This window comes from Leptonychotes weddellii, chromosome 3, assembly GCF_054177405.1.
Source record: "Leptonychotes weddellii isolate Sample4059 chromosome 3, ASM5417740v2, whole genome shotgun sequence".
NCBI classification, from domain to species: Eukaryota; Metazoa; Chordata; class Mammalia; order Carnivora; family Phocidae; genus Leptonychotes; species Leptonychotes weddellii.
In genome coordinates, this window is record NC_138371.1 from 63,307,646 (window position 1) to 63,318,492 (window position 10,847).

The window sequence follows — 10,847 nt, forward strand, 5'->3', positions numbered from 1 at the left end:
GTTAAAAAAAAAAAAAAGAAGAAGAAGAAGAAGAAGATAGCAGGGAAGAATGAAGGGGGCAAAATCGGAAGGGGAGATGAACCATGAGAGACCATTGACTCTGAGAAACAAACTGAGGGTTCTAGAGGGGAGGGGGGTGGGGGGATGGGTTAGCCCGGTGATGGGTATTAAAGAGGGCACGTTCTGCATGGAGCACTGGGTGTTAAACGCAAACCATGAATCATGGAACACTACATCAAAAACTAATGATGTAATGTATGGTGATTAACATTACATAATAATTTAAAAAATGGGTAAAAAAAAGAATCCAACTGTTCATTAAAAATAATATAATGTGGAGAAATCAGAACCCTTGTGCACTGTTGTTGGGACTGTAAAATGGTATAGCTCCTGTGGAAAATAGTATGACAGTTCCTAAAAACGTTAAAAATAGAGTTATCATAAAACCCAGCAATTCCACTTCTGGGTACATACCCCAAACCATAGAAAGCATGATCTCAAAGACATTTGTCCATGCATATTCATAACAGCATTATTCACAATAGCTAAAACATGGAAACCAACCAAGTGCTTATTGACTGATGAATGGATAAGCAAAATGTGTCATATACATATAATAGAAAGTGATTCAGCCTTGGGGCGCCTGGGTGGCTCAGTCAGTTAAGTGTCTGCCTTCCGCTCAGGTTCTGATCTCAGGGTCTTGGGATGGAGCCCCGTGTCAGTCTCCCTGCTCAGCACGGAGTCTGCTTCTCCTTCTTCTTCTGCTCCTCCCCCCAGCCCCCGCTTGTGTGTGCTCTCCCTCTCTCTCAAATAAATAAATAAATCCTAAAAAAAAAGTGATTCAGCCTTAAAAATGAAGGAAATTCTGCAATATGCTACAACATGGATGAAACTTGACATTATGTTGAATGAAATAAGTCAGTCGCAAAAAGATAAATACTATATGATTCTGCTTGATGTATTTGGAGTAGTTAAAATCATAAAGACAAAAATGGTAATGGTGGTTGCCGGGGACTGGGCGAAGGGGAGAACGGGAAGTTCTTGTTTATTAAGTATAGAATTTCAGTTTTTCAAAAGAGTTATGGGTATGGATGACGTTGATGATTGCAAAACAACATGAATGTCTTTATTACACTGCATTGTATATATACTTCTAAATGGTTAAGATGGTAAATTTAAAGTTACGTGTATTTTACCACAATAAATATGTGTGTGCGTGTGTTTGTGTGTGTGTGTGTGCATAATGACCAATGGAAATTATGCTTTGGCTGTAAAGCAGTTCAATATTAGAAAGCCCCTTAATATAATTCATCATATTAATAGGCATGAGAAACCATAATATCATCTCCATAGATGCCAAAAAGTCACACATAACAATATTGAATCCTCATCCATGATAAGATAGAAATTGATGGGTATTTTTTAAATATGACAAAACATATACTAGCCCCAAAGTTTGCAGTTTACTTAATGCTAAATATTGGGGGCACCTGGGTGGCTCAGTCGTTAAGCACCTGCCTTCAGCTCAGGTCAGGATCCCAGGGTCCTGGGATGGAGCCCCGCGTCAGGCTCCCTGCTCCACGGGAAGCCTGCTTCTCCCTCTCCCACTCCCCCTGCTTGTGTTCCTTCTCTCACTCTGTCTCTCTCTGTCAAATAAATAAATAAAATCTTATAAATAAATAAATAAATAAATATTGGAGAAATTCCCATTAGATTCAGAAACAAGGAAAAGCTATGCATTATTTTGGCTACTGTTTAACATTGTCTTGGAGGTACTAAGAAATTTTAAAAATTAAGGTAATTAAGAGAAAGTACGTATCAAAAAAAAGGATATAATAAAACTATATCTACTTAAAGATGATCTGTTTGTATATCTGAATAACTCAAAAGAATAAATGGAAAAATACTACAAACAATAAGGTAATTTAGTATATTAGAAGATATAAAATAAACATACAAAATCAATAACCTTCAGAAAGGAAAAAAAACAAGAGAAATACATCAATTCTTGTTAATTCATAGTAGTTATGTTACATAAAATCACCATGAACACTGAATTAACGAGTACTGAACTCCTAGGGGAAATAAAGAATTAAGTTCCCACAAGCCTCCATTTTTGTCAACCAAAACACCACTTGCCCTATATAGATTTGTTTGCCAATGCCCTTGTAAAACAACTCTCTCTCATAAGCATTGAAAATCTCCTCTTCCATATAGTTCTTTTCCTTATAACACTTAGCAGGTATTTTAAAATTTTTTCTACAGTCCCCTGATTACAACCTGCCTTGTTTACTTACAAGTTTACCATTTTCTGTACCAGATCTCCTTCCCAAACATGTGAGCCAACTGGCAGTAACTGAGAAGGGTTTAACATTTTCTTGACCCTGGGTAACTCGACCATGCAGCTCTTTAGTTTTCAGTCCTGCAACAGTGCTATCCCCTATGCTTTTTTTTTTTTTATTAAGTCACTCATTATCTCATGAATCCGGAAATTTAGCTACTTTTTGCACTTAGGAACACTAGGCAATACTTTGGGACTATATAAACAGAGAAGTCACCAACAAAAGTACAAAAAATGTGAAGAACATGACACTAAATAGACCACAAAAAAAGACATATTTACAGTATGAGAGCTGAAACAAAAAGGCAGAATATCACCTTTTTTGATCTCAGGAATGTGTGCATAGAGCTACTCAAATTTTTCACCAATCTGTGCATGTCTATGAATAACCATGAAATTGCTGTGTTGATTTTGGGGTTACAAATAAATTTTAGTCAGTAGGTGAATTTGCAAATATGGAATCAGCAAATAATGAGGACCGACTGTAAGAGAACCACAGCAAGATGGCAGATATAATCCCAATTATACTAGTTTTATATTAAATGCAAATGAATTAAATATTCATACTGAAGCCTAAGTTATCCAATTGGATAAAAAAATATCCAACCAACTATTACTATTCTATACATAAAGACATAAGAAGCTAAAATAAAAAGACTATAAAAGTTAACAACATGCAAATGCTTACATAAGAAAGCTTGTGTGGCTATATTAATAACAGGAAGTAGACTCTAAAGAAACCAGCATTGGGCGCCTGGGTGGCTCAGTTGGTTAAGCAACTGCCTTCGGCTTGGTTCATGATCCTGGAGTCCCAGGATCTAGTCCCATATCAGGCTCCTCGCTCTGCAGGGAGTCTGCTTCTCCCTCTGACCCTCCCCCCTCTCATGCTCTCTCTCTCTCGTTCTCTCTAATAAATAAAATAAAATATTAAAAAGAAAGAAAGAAAGAAACCATCATTATTAGAGATAAAGAGGAATATTTAAATATGATGAGGTAATCAATATCCCATTGGGGATATATATCAATTCTAAATTTTTATGCAACAAAAAGCATCTATTCAAAAATAGATGAGATCTAAAATGACAGAATTAAAAGTAGAGAAAATTTCAATCATAGTGAAAGACATAAACACCCTGGCCAATAGTTGACAGAACAATAGCTGAAAAATCACAAAATAATTTTAACATTTATAGAACATCATACTTTGTAACAATATTCTAAGTGCACATAGAATATTTACTAAATTAACTTTATGTTGATCAAGTCTTCAATAAATTTCAAAGATTCTAACCACCGTAGAATTAAGATAGAAATCAAAAACAAAAGATACCTTAGAAATTCATAACTGCCTGAAACTAGGCAATAACTTCTAAATAACACATGGGTTAAAGAAGTAATCATAAGGGAAATTTTAAAAGATTTCTGAACTCTATGATAATGAATATACAAAAAATAGACTGAAGAGACAACTAAAGCAGTGTTTAAGGTTAAAATATAGCCTTAAATGGATTTGTTAGGAAAGAACAAAGTTTGAAAATCAATAGCCTAAGTTTTTACCTCAAAAAGGACACCAAATCTCAAAATTTAAAATAAAGGAAAATTTAAAAGATGGGAGAATATAATTATAAATAAAGTTGGCAATAAAAATTAACAAGCCAACAAATTCTTTGACTAGATTACTAAAACTAAAATATCACTAGCAAGACTAAGCAAGAAGAAAAGGAGGAAAAATTACCTATAATAAAAGGGGACATCTCTAAAGATGTTACAGACCCAAAAAGGGTAATAAGAATATATTATGTAAAATTACATGCCTGATAAATTTGACAATTAGATGAAATGGACAAATTTCTTCTAAAAATGTAACTAAAATAGACACAAGTAATTGGAAAATCTTAATAGTTCTCCATTTTGGAAATTGGATCTATTCTATTATTTATATACCAAAACTACTTACACATTTGTCCTTTGACTCAAACAACCCTGGTTCTAGAAAGATACATACTCAAAAGTTTTAAAACTACATATGAATAAGGTTATTCCTTGTGGATTTTGATTGTTCTTTGTAAAAAAAATCAGAAACAATCTGAATATCCATCTATTGGATACTGGGTGAATGAATCAAGATACAGCCATGAAGTAGGGAACAATATAGTCATTTTAAAAAAGAAAGAATTTTAGTTCATTAAGATAGGCTTGTCTTTAGTAGTATTATTAGTGTAATAATTCTGAAACTGTTAGGAATCCGGTTCTCCATGCATGAGAAAGGAGAAACAACTACGGAATCAGAAAGGTGAACAAGTACTAGGAGGACTTGGAGGTATTAGTATGTGTGTGTGTGCATGAGTATATGTGTGTGCATGAATGAGATGTAAGTGTACATGTATGCATATATTTGCTGAGAGTTTGGCTAAACTATATAATACACTAGGCCCTCCCTGGAGTGCATGCCCAGATAGCAGCTGCAGAGTTACAAGTAAATATAAATCCCTGCTATGTGTACTCTAAAAGTTCTCTTGATAAACATTCTCCCCACTGCCCAGGGCTTTCCCCCCTGTGCACCACCGAAATAAGACCCCCATGAGGCTTACCAAAATCCTGCTCTTTTGGTTTGAATTGATCATTCAACAACCCCAAAGCACTCCACCCTCAAACCCTAACAAAGGTTTGTGTCCCAGGTCCTCATGCTCTCCGTCTGCCTACACCCTGCATTGACTTCCTGTGTGGCCCTCTCCAAGGCATGTGGTGTACCCCTCCTCCGGGACCTGTGAGTGATAAACTTCTCTATTTCACTTTCTTTTGTGGTCTTTTCTTGAACCTTGGGTCCCCATTCCACACCGCAGGGTTTTTACTTAACAAATGTTAATTTAACAAAGCCACAACACACACACACAGAGGATTTCAAATACCATTTCCCACCAAAAAATCAAGAGCTCCTTGGAGAAATGCTTGGTTCCCCTGAGAGATGTAATGTGCAAGATGAGCTTGTGCCTGAAAATAAGGAAACGCTCAAAGGCTGAGGGAAGAGGGGTATGAACGTGATAAAATGTTACCAATCAGTGTACCTAGAAAGGGAAGAGTATATGAGTGTTCATTCTGCTATTGTTTCAACTGTTTTGTAGGTTGAATGTTTTTTCTATGTAAAAGATTTTTTAAATATTTATTATCAGTGAAGATTGCTAGGATATCACCATTACTCAAAAAAAATGATAAATGTAAGGAAAGAAGCAGGGATCTGTTATACTTTTCCTGCACAGGTTGTTCTTCAGAGTAACTAAATAGTTGATGAAATATTTTTTATAGAATTCTAGTTAAAAAATAAAAAAGAAATTACAGAGTTTGAAATTTAACCATTTTGCAGTCTTTAATCAAATAGCAGATCCAGACAACAATCATCATTTAAAGATACTAAAACCATTAACTGAAAATATGATGAAGAACTGTGTAGTGCATGGATCAGGCTGACAATATTTGATGTAGTAGAAAGAACCACCCTGAATTAGTCTTAACTAGAACCTGAGCCTGAATCTATGAAACCTCTTAATCTAAATACCAGTTACTAAGAAATATGGGGGAAGCTGTGCGTTAAATGCAAAATGTGAAACATTCTATAGGACAAATTATTCGGCGTCTCTATCAGATAATTGTTTAAAAAAAAAAAAGAAACGGATCTGTTACAGAATTTTAACAAGACCTACCTAATAAAGACATGTGTCCCCCAAGACATAGCCATCAAATGCAGTTGTGGTTCTCACTTGGATCTTGATTCAAATAATAGAAATACGTTTTGATAAAATTGGGAAAATTTGAAAATATTTTTGGGTGTTAAATAATATTAAGGAATAGTTGTTAATTGGGGGAACTGATAATGGCATGTATAATGGCATGATAATGTATGTATATCTAAATTATATATATATATGCATCTTTAGATATGCATATTGAGAATTTATGGGTGAATGATAATGGGGTTAACTCTAGCCTTTCCTCACTGAAAACAAATGACCAAAAATAGGGAGGGGGATAGATACAACAACACTGGCAAAATATGGATAATTCTTGAGGTTGTGTGACGGGTTTCTTATGCCATTCTTTCTACTTTTCTTGTGTTTGAAAATTCTTATAATAAAAAGAAGAAGAAACATAAGAGATTTGGCTAGGGAGGTAGCAATGGATCTGGGATCCACTGGCAGATCTGAAATATAGTCTAAAGGGAGAACTAATAGAAGTAATGAACATGGGAGATGAGCAGTAGCATCTTGCTAAGTGTTTGAGGACCCATTCTCTAGAGGACTGGGTTGGGGAGTGAGGGAAGACACTCAATTTGTAGTTTTTGCCAATGTTCATGGTGTGAGCATTCTCCCCATGACCAATCTCACATTGAACACAGATTTGGGAAGAAATGTGCACTATAGCCTCTCCCCAGTATGTGAATGCACAGCACACCATCATTCCATAGGATGAGGCAACGTGATGTATCAAGCATTACTGCTAAGTTTCTGTCTTCAGCAATTGGGCAGTGCAGCTGAGACATGATGTTAGGTGAGTGAGAGCTGTTGTAATTTTGTCATTAAAATTAAATATACATTGGAATGGAAGAACCCCAACTTCAGAATAGTGGGTTACCTCTGGCTGGGAGTCAAGATGAGAAGAAGGGGGGACTGGACGAGTGCTTCAATTTCTATGGTGTTTGGAATTTTCTGTTTTAAGATAGGTGGTGAGTTAATGGGTGTTCATTTAATTGTTCTTTATATCTTTTTTATTTCTTAAATGTCTTAAATTTATTCATAATAAATTATAAATGAAGTGAAGATAAGAGAATGAGAAGGAAAAGCTGGTGTGTTCTAAATTCCCAATAAAATACCCATGGAGACAAAAATGGTGATAATAATGAATAATAATAATAATAATAATAATACATTATTTTGTAGCCATGGCTGGTGATTCTGGTTACATTTCTACCAACTCAGCTCCCCTTGTCACCTCAGCAACTTTCATTGTGTTCATCTACTCCTGCTCAATTATACCAGAATGTTCTGAGAGATGGAAAGTGTTTAGGAGGATGCTTCCACATGTGTTTTAGAGCAGTCACTGTGACCCTCACATTTTAGTCCCTTTCTTCTTTTTAGTTCCAGTTTCTCTTATCACTCTTTTTAATTCTCCCTTTGGCCATCTTATTGCTCAGATGTCTTCTGCTTTGGATACAGATATCTATGTCTCCTTCAGCTGAGCATTCTCCTCTCTTTTCTCCTTTTACCTAGAATGAACTACTAATCTCATAAAAACAACTTTAAAGATTGGAGGGAAGTTGTAGTTTGGAAGAACGTTTTGTTGAAAAATGTTGAAGATCTGAAATGAAAAACTGAAGGTGAACAGAAAGGAAGAGGTAAGCCACATATGATGGAAGTAGCATGGCTAGAAGGTGGCATGGAGCTTGCATTCTAGAGTTCTGGTTTGGCATCTAGATGGGATCATCCACTGAAGAGTAAATACTGGATAAGGAGCAGGTTTTAATGGCTGGAGGGAAAATAGTATTTGGTTTAGGACATAGGAAAGATACCCAGTTGGCTTCTCCACCCACCCCTACTCCAGAAGAACCCAACCTAAAACTTGTCCCACAAAGGAAGGACGGAGCAGATCAAATTATAGTGCATTAAGAAGAGACAAGAAAATGAGGGATACAGATAACAAGCGTAGACCACTGTGCTCTCTCAAGTTCTGCCCAAAAGAAAAGGAGTAGGAGGGGTTGGAAGGCTTATGCAGAAGAAGGACATAGGAGCAGGGTGGTTGGAAGAGGAACGGGATTGATGCTGTATTTGCATAATGTTTTAGATAAAATTGAGAAGATTTACTAATTGGTCAGGTGGGGGGAAAAGGGGAAGGGAGAGAGCTAATTCGTAGGAGCAAGAGGTGGTTGTCAGTTGATAGAATATTTGTTGGTCGCTTTGTTAAGAAGAGATGACTTGAGAACAAATTGGTATCTCCTCCCAGCCTTGGCAGACCACATGCAAAGCAGCGTGGGGAAAGGCTGTCCTTGAGATGGACTTGCCACTCTCATCTCTGTCCCCCGGAGGGAACTAGAGGAGGAAGAGGCCACGAGATTGACAAGACTGACAGCCTCAGTCCTTTACCAGGCGTGTCAAGTGACAAGGTCACAAAAATGGCTGAGGAACAAGGTTTCAGAAACTTCAGAAGGCAGAATATGAGCTTAAACCAGAACCTTGCTGGAAAGTAATTCTGAAGTTTTGCTCTTTAGAAACGATATTCCCCTCCCCCCTGGGAAATTACAGGTTCCTGCCAAGACAGAGAGAGTTCCTGCTTTTTCCCCAATGTTTTTGAGTGATCCCTCTCACTTTTCCAACAATTATAATTTCATTTTTGATGTTTGAAATCATTTCCATCTGACATCTGGAGCAAATACATTGCATTTCTAGGAAACTAGATTCCTTTTTTTTCCCCCAAGAAACTTAACATTTAGAGTAACACATCTTCCTTGAAAATTCATGGTGCTCCAGATTCTTAACTGCACACCCCAGCTAGAGAAACAGAGCATAAGCAGCGGCGGGTCAACAAGGTAGAGGAGAAAGATGACGGTCTCTGAGATCAGGCAGAGTGGGGCTGACACGTCAGCTCTATCAGAGACTAGACATACTGTCTTGCCTCTCCAAACCCCAGTAAAATAGGGATAATGATCCCTACCTTATGGTTTTGTTGTGGTATGTAAGTGAGAGAGCACCTTCCAGGCTCATGGAGCAGTACCTGGCACATAGAACACTTTAGATAAGTGGAATCCTCTATTACATGAATTATTTTAAAACCAATGATGAGGAGTTAATGTTACCAATAGTCTAGTAAATACACACTAGTATTGTTGTGGCTTTGATGATGGGAACATAATACTCGATCATCATTATAAATCCAAAAGTGGTCTGTTAAACAAAGCCATGAAGTTCAAGACGAGCACAGATATTTTCATGAATAAGGCTCTAGTAGTTCCTTATTGCTACTGTGACAAATCACCACAAACTTAGTTGCTTAAAACAACACAAATGTATTACCTTGCCGTTCTGCAGGTCAGAAACCCAAAATGAGTTTCAGTGAGGTGAAATGAAAGTGTTGGCGGGGCCACCCTCTCTCCAGGGCTCTATGAAAGAATTCGTCCTCTTGCATTTTCCGACTTCTTGGAGGCTGCCTGCATTCCTCGGCTTGTGGCCTCTTCCCCTATCTTCCCAGTGTACCTCTCCAGTCTCAGCTCCCAGCTTCAGACCCCTTTTCTCTCTCACCCTATCCTCCCGTCTCCCTCCAAGGACATTGGGATAACATTGGGTCCACCTGGCTAGCCCAGGACAATCTCCCCATCCCAAAATCTGGAACTTAACCACATCTACAAAGCCCCCCCTTTTCCATTGAAGGCAACATCCTCACACGTCTGGGGATCTGGATGTGGACGTTTCTGAGGCACCGTTACCTAGTCCGACACGAAACCCAAGACATATTACACAGATACGACAGATAGAAAATATCAGTTTTACAGTAAAAGTCTTGAGATTGATTGTGGGACATCATCTATGCCAGAAACAAAAATGAAATGCTATTAATTTAAACAATAAATACGCTACCTGGGTAAGATAAGAAGAAAATGTTGCTGTTTATTGACGGCTGATTAGGACTTGAGCAGAAATGCTATTACCAGTGTTATATAGTGAGCTGTGGAATAGACTCCAAAGAGAAACATTTTAAATTACAAAAATTATTGTAGAGGGGAAAAAAAAAAAAGAGTCTTCTGAAAAATAAAGGAATTGCAAGTGTAGCGTGGGATGGGGGAGGGGAATAGCATAAGTCTTAATAATTCATTGCAAGAATGTGGAATGTGGGCCAGAGATAATTAGCGGGAAAGATTGATCTTGTCCTTTCCATAGTCACAGAGAGCTGTAAAAAGAGGAAATGGGCCAAACTGCAGTGAGAAGCTGGGTTTTTAAAAAAGGAAGTTCTTGACCATGAAGATCAGACTACCAAGGGAAGCTGTGTAATCTCCATCCTTAAAGAGCTTTAAAAATAGTATAAACAGCCATCTGCACAAGATGATTTATGCATTGACCTTCAGGAGGCGGGCCCAGATCATCTCATGAAGTCCCTTCCAAGTGTGGGATTCTATGATTTAATCAGTATGTGATTTTTCTCAGCTCCACATTTTGTGAGATAACCAGCAGATGGAAGCCACAAATTCCCCAACATCATACCAAAATCATGGTTCCTCACACTGGTAGAGCCCGGTCAAGCTTGCCAAATTGGCATCGGTTGTAAAAATCATTGAAGGACCCACCTCAAACATTTATTTATCTCCTCGTGGGTGTCTGGACCACCCATGTCCACAAAATACAGATAATCCTTATCCCGATTCATGTGCATTTAGCTTCAATTTAGCATAGGAGAAAGTTGCACGCGTTAGAAATATTTGTCTCGTTTTGAAATCCCAGGCAGTACGTCTCAAAAATGTCATTAGAAA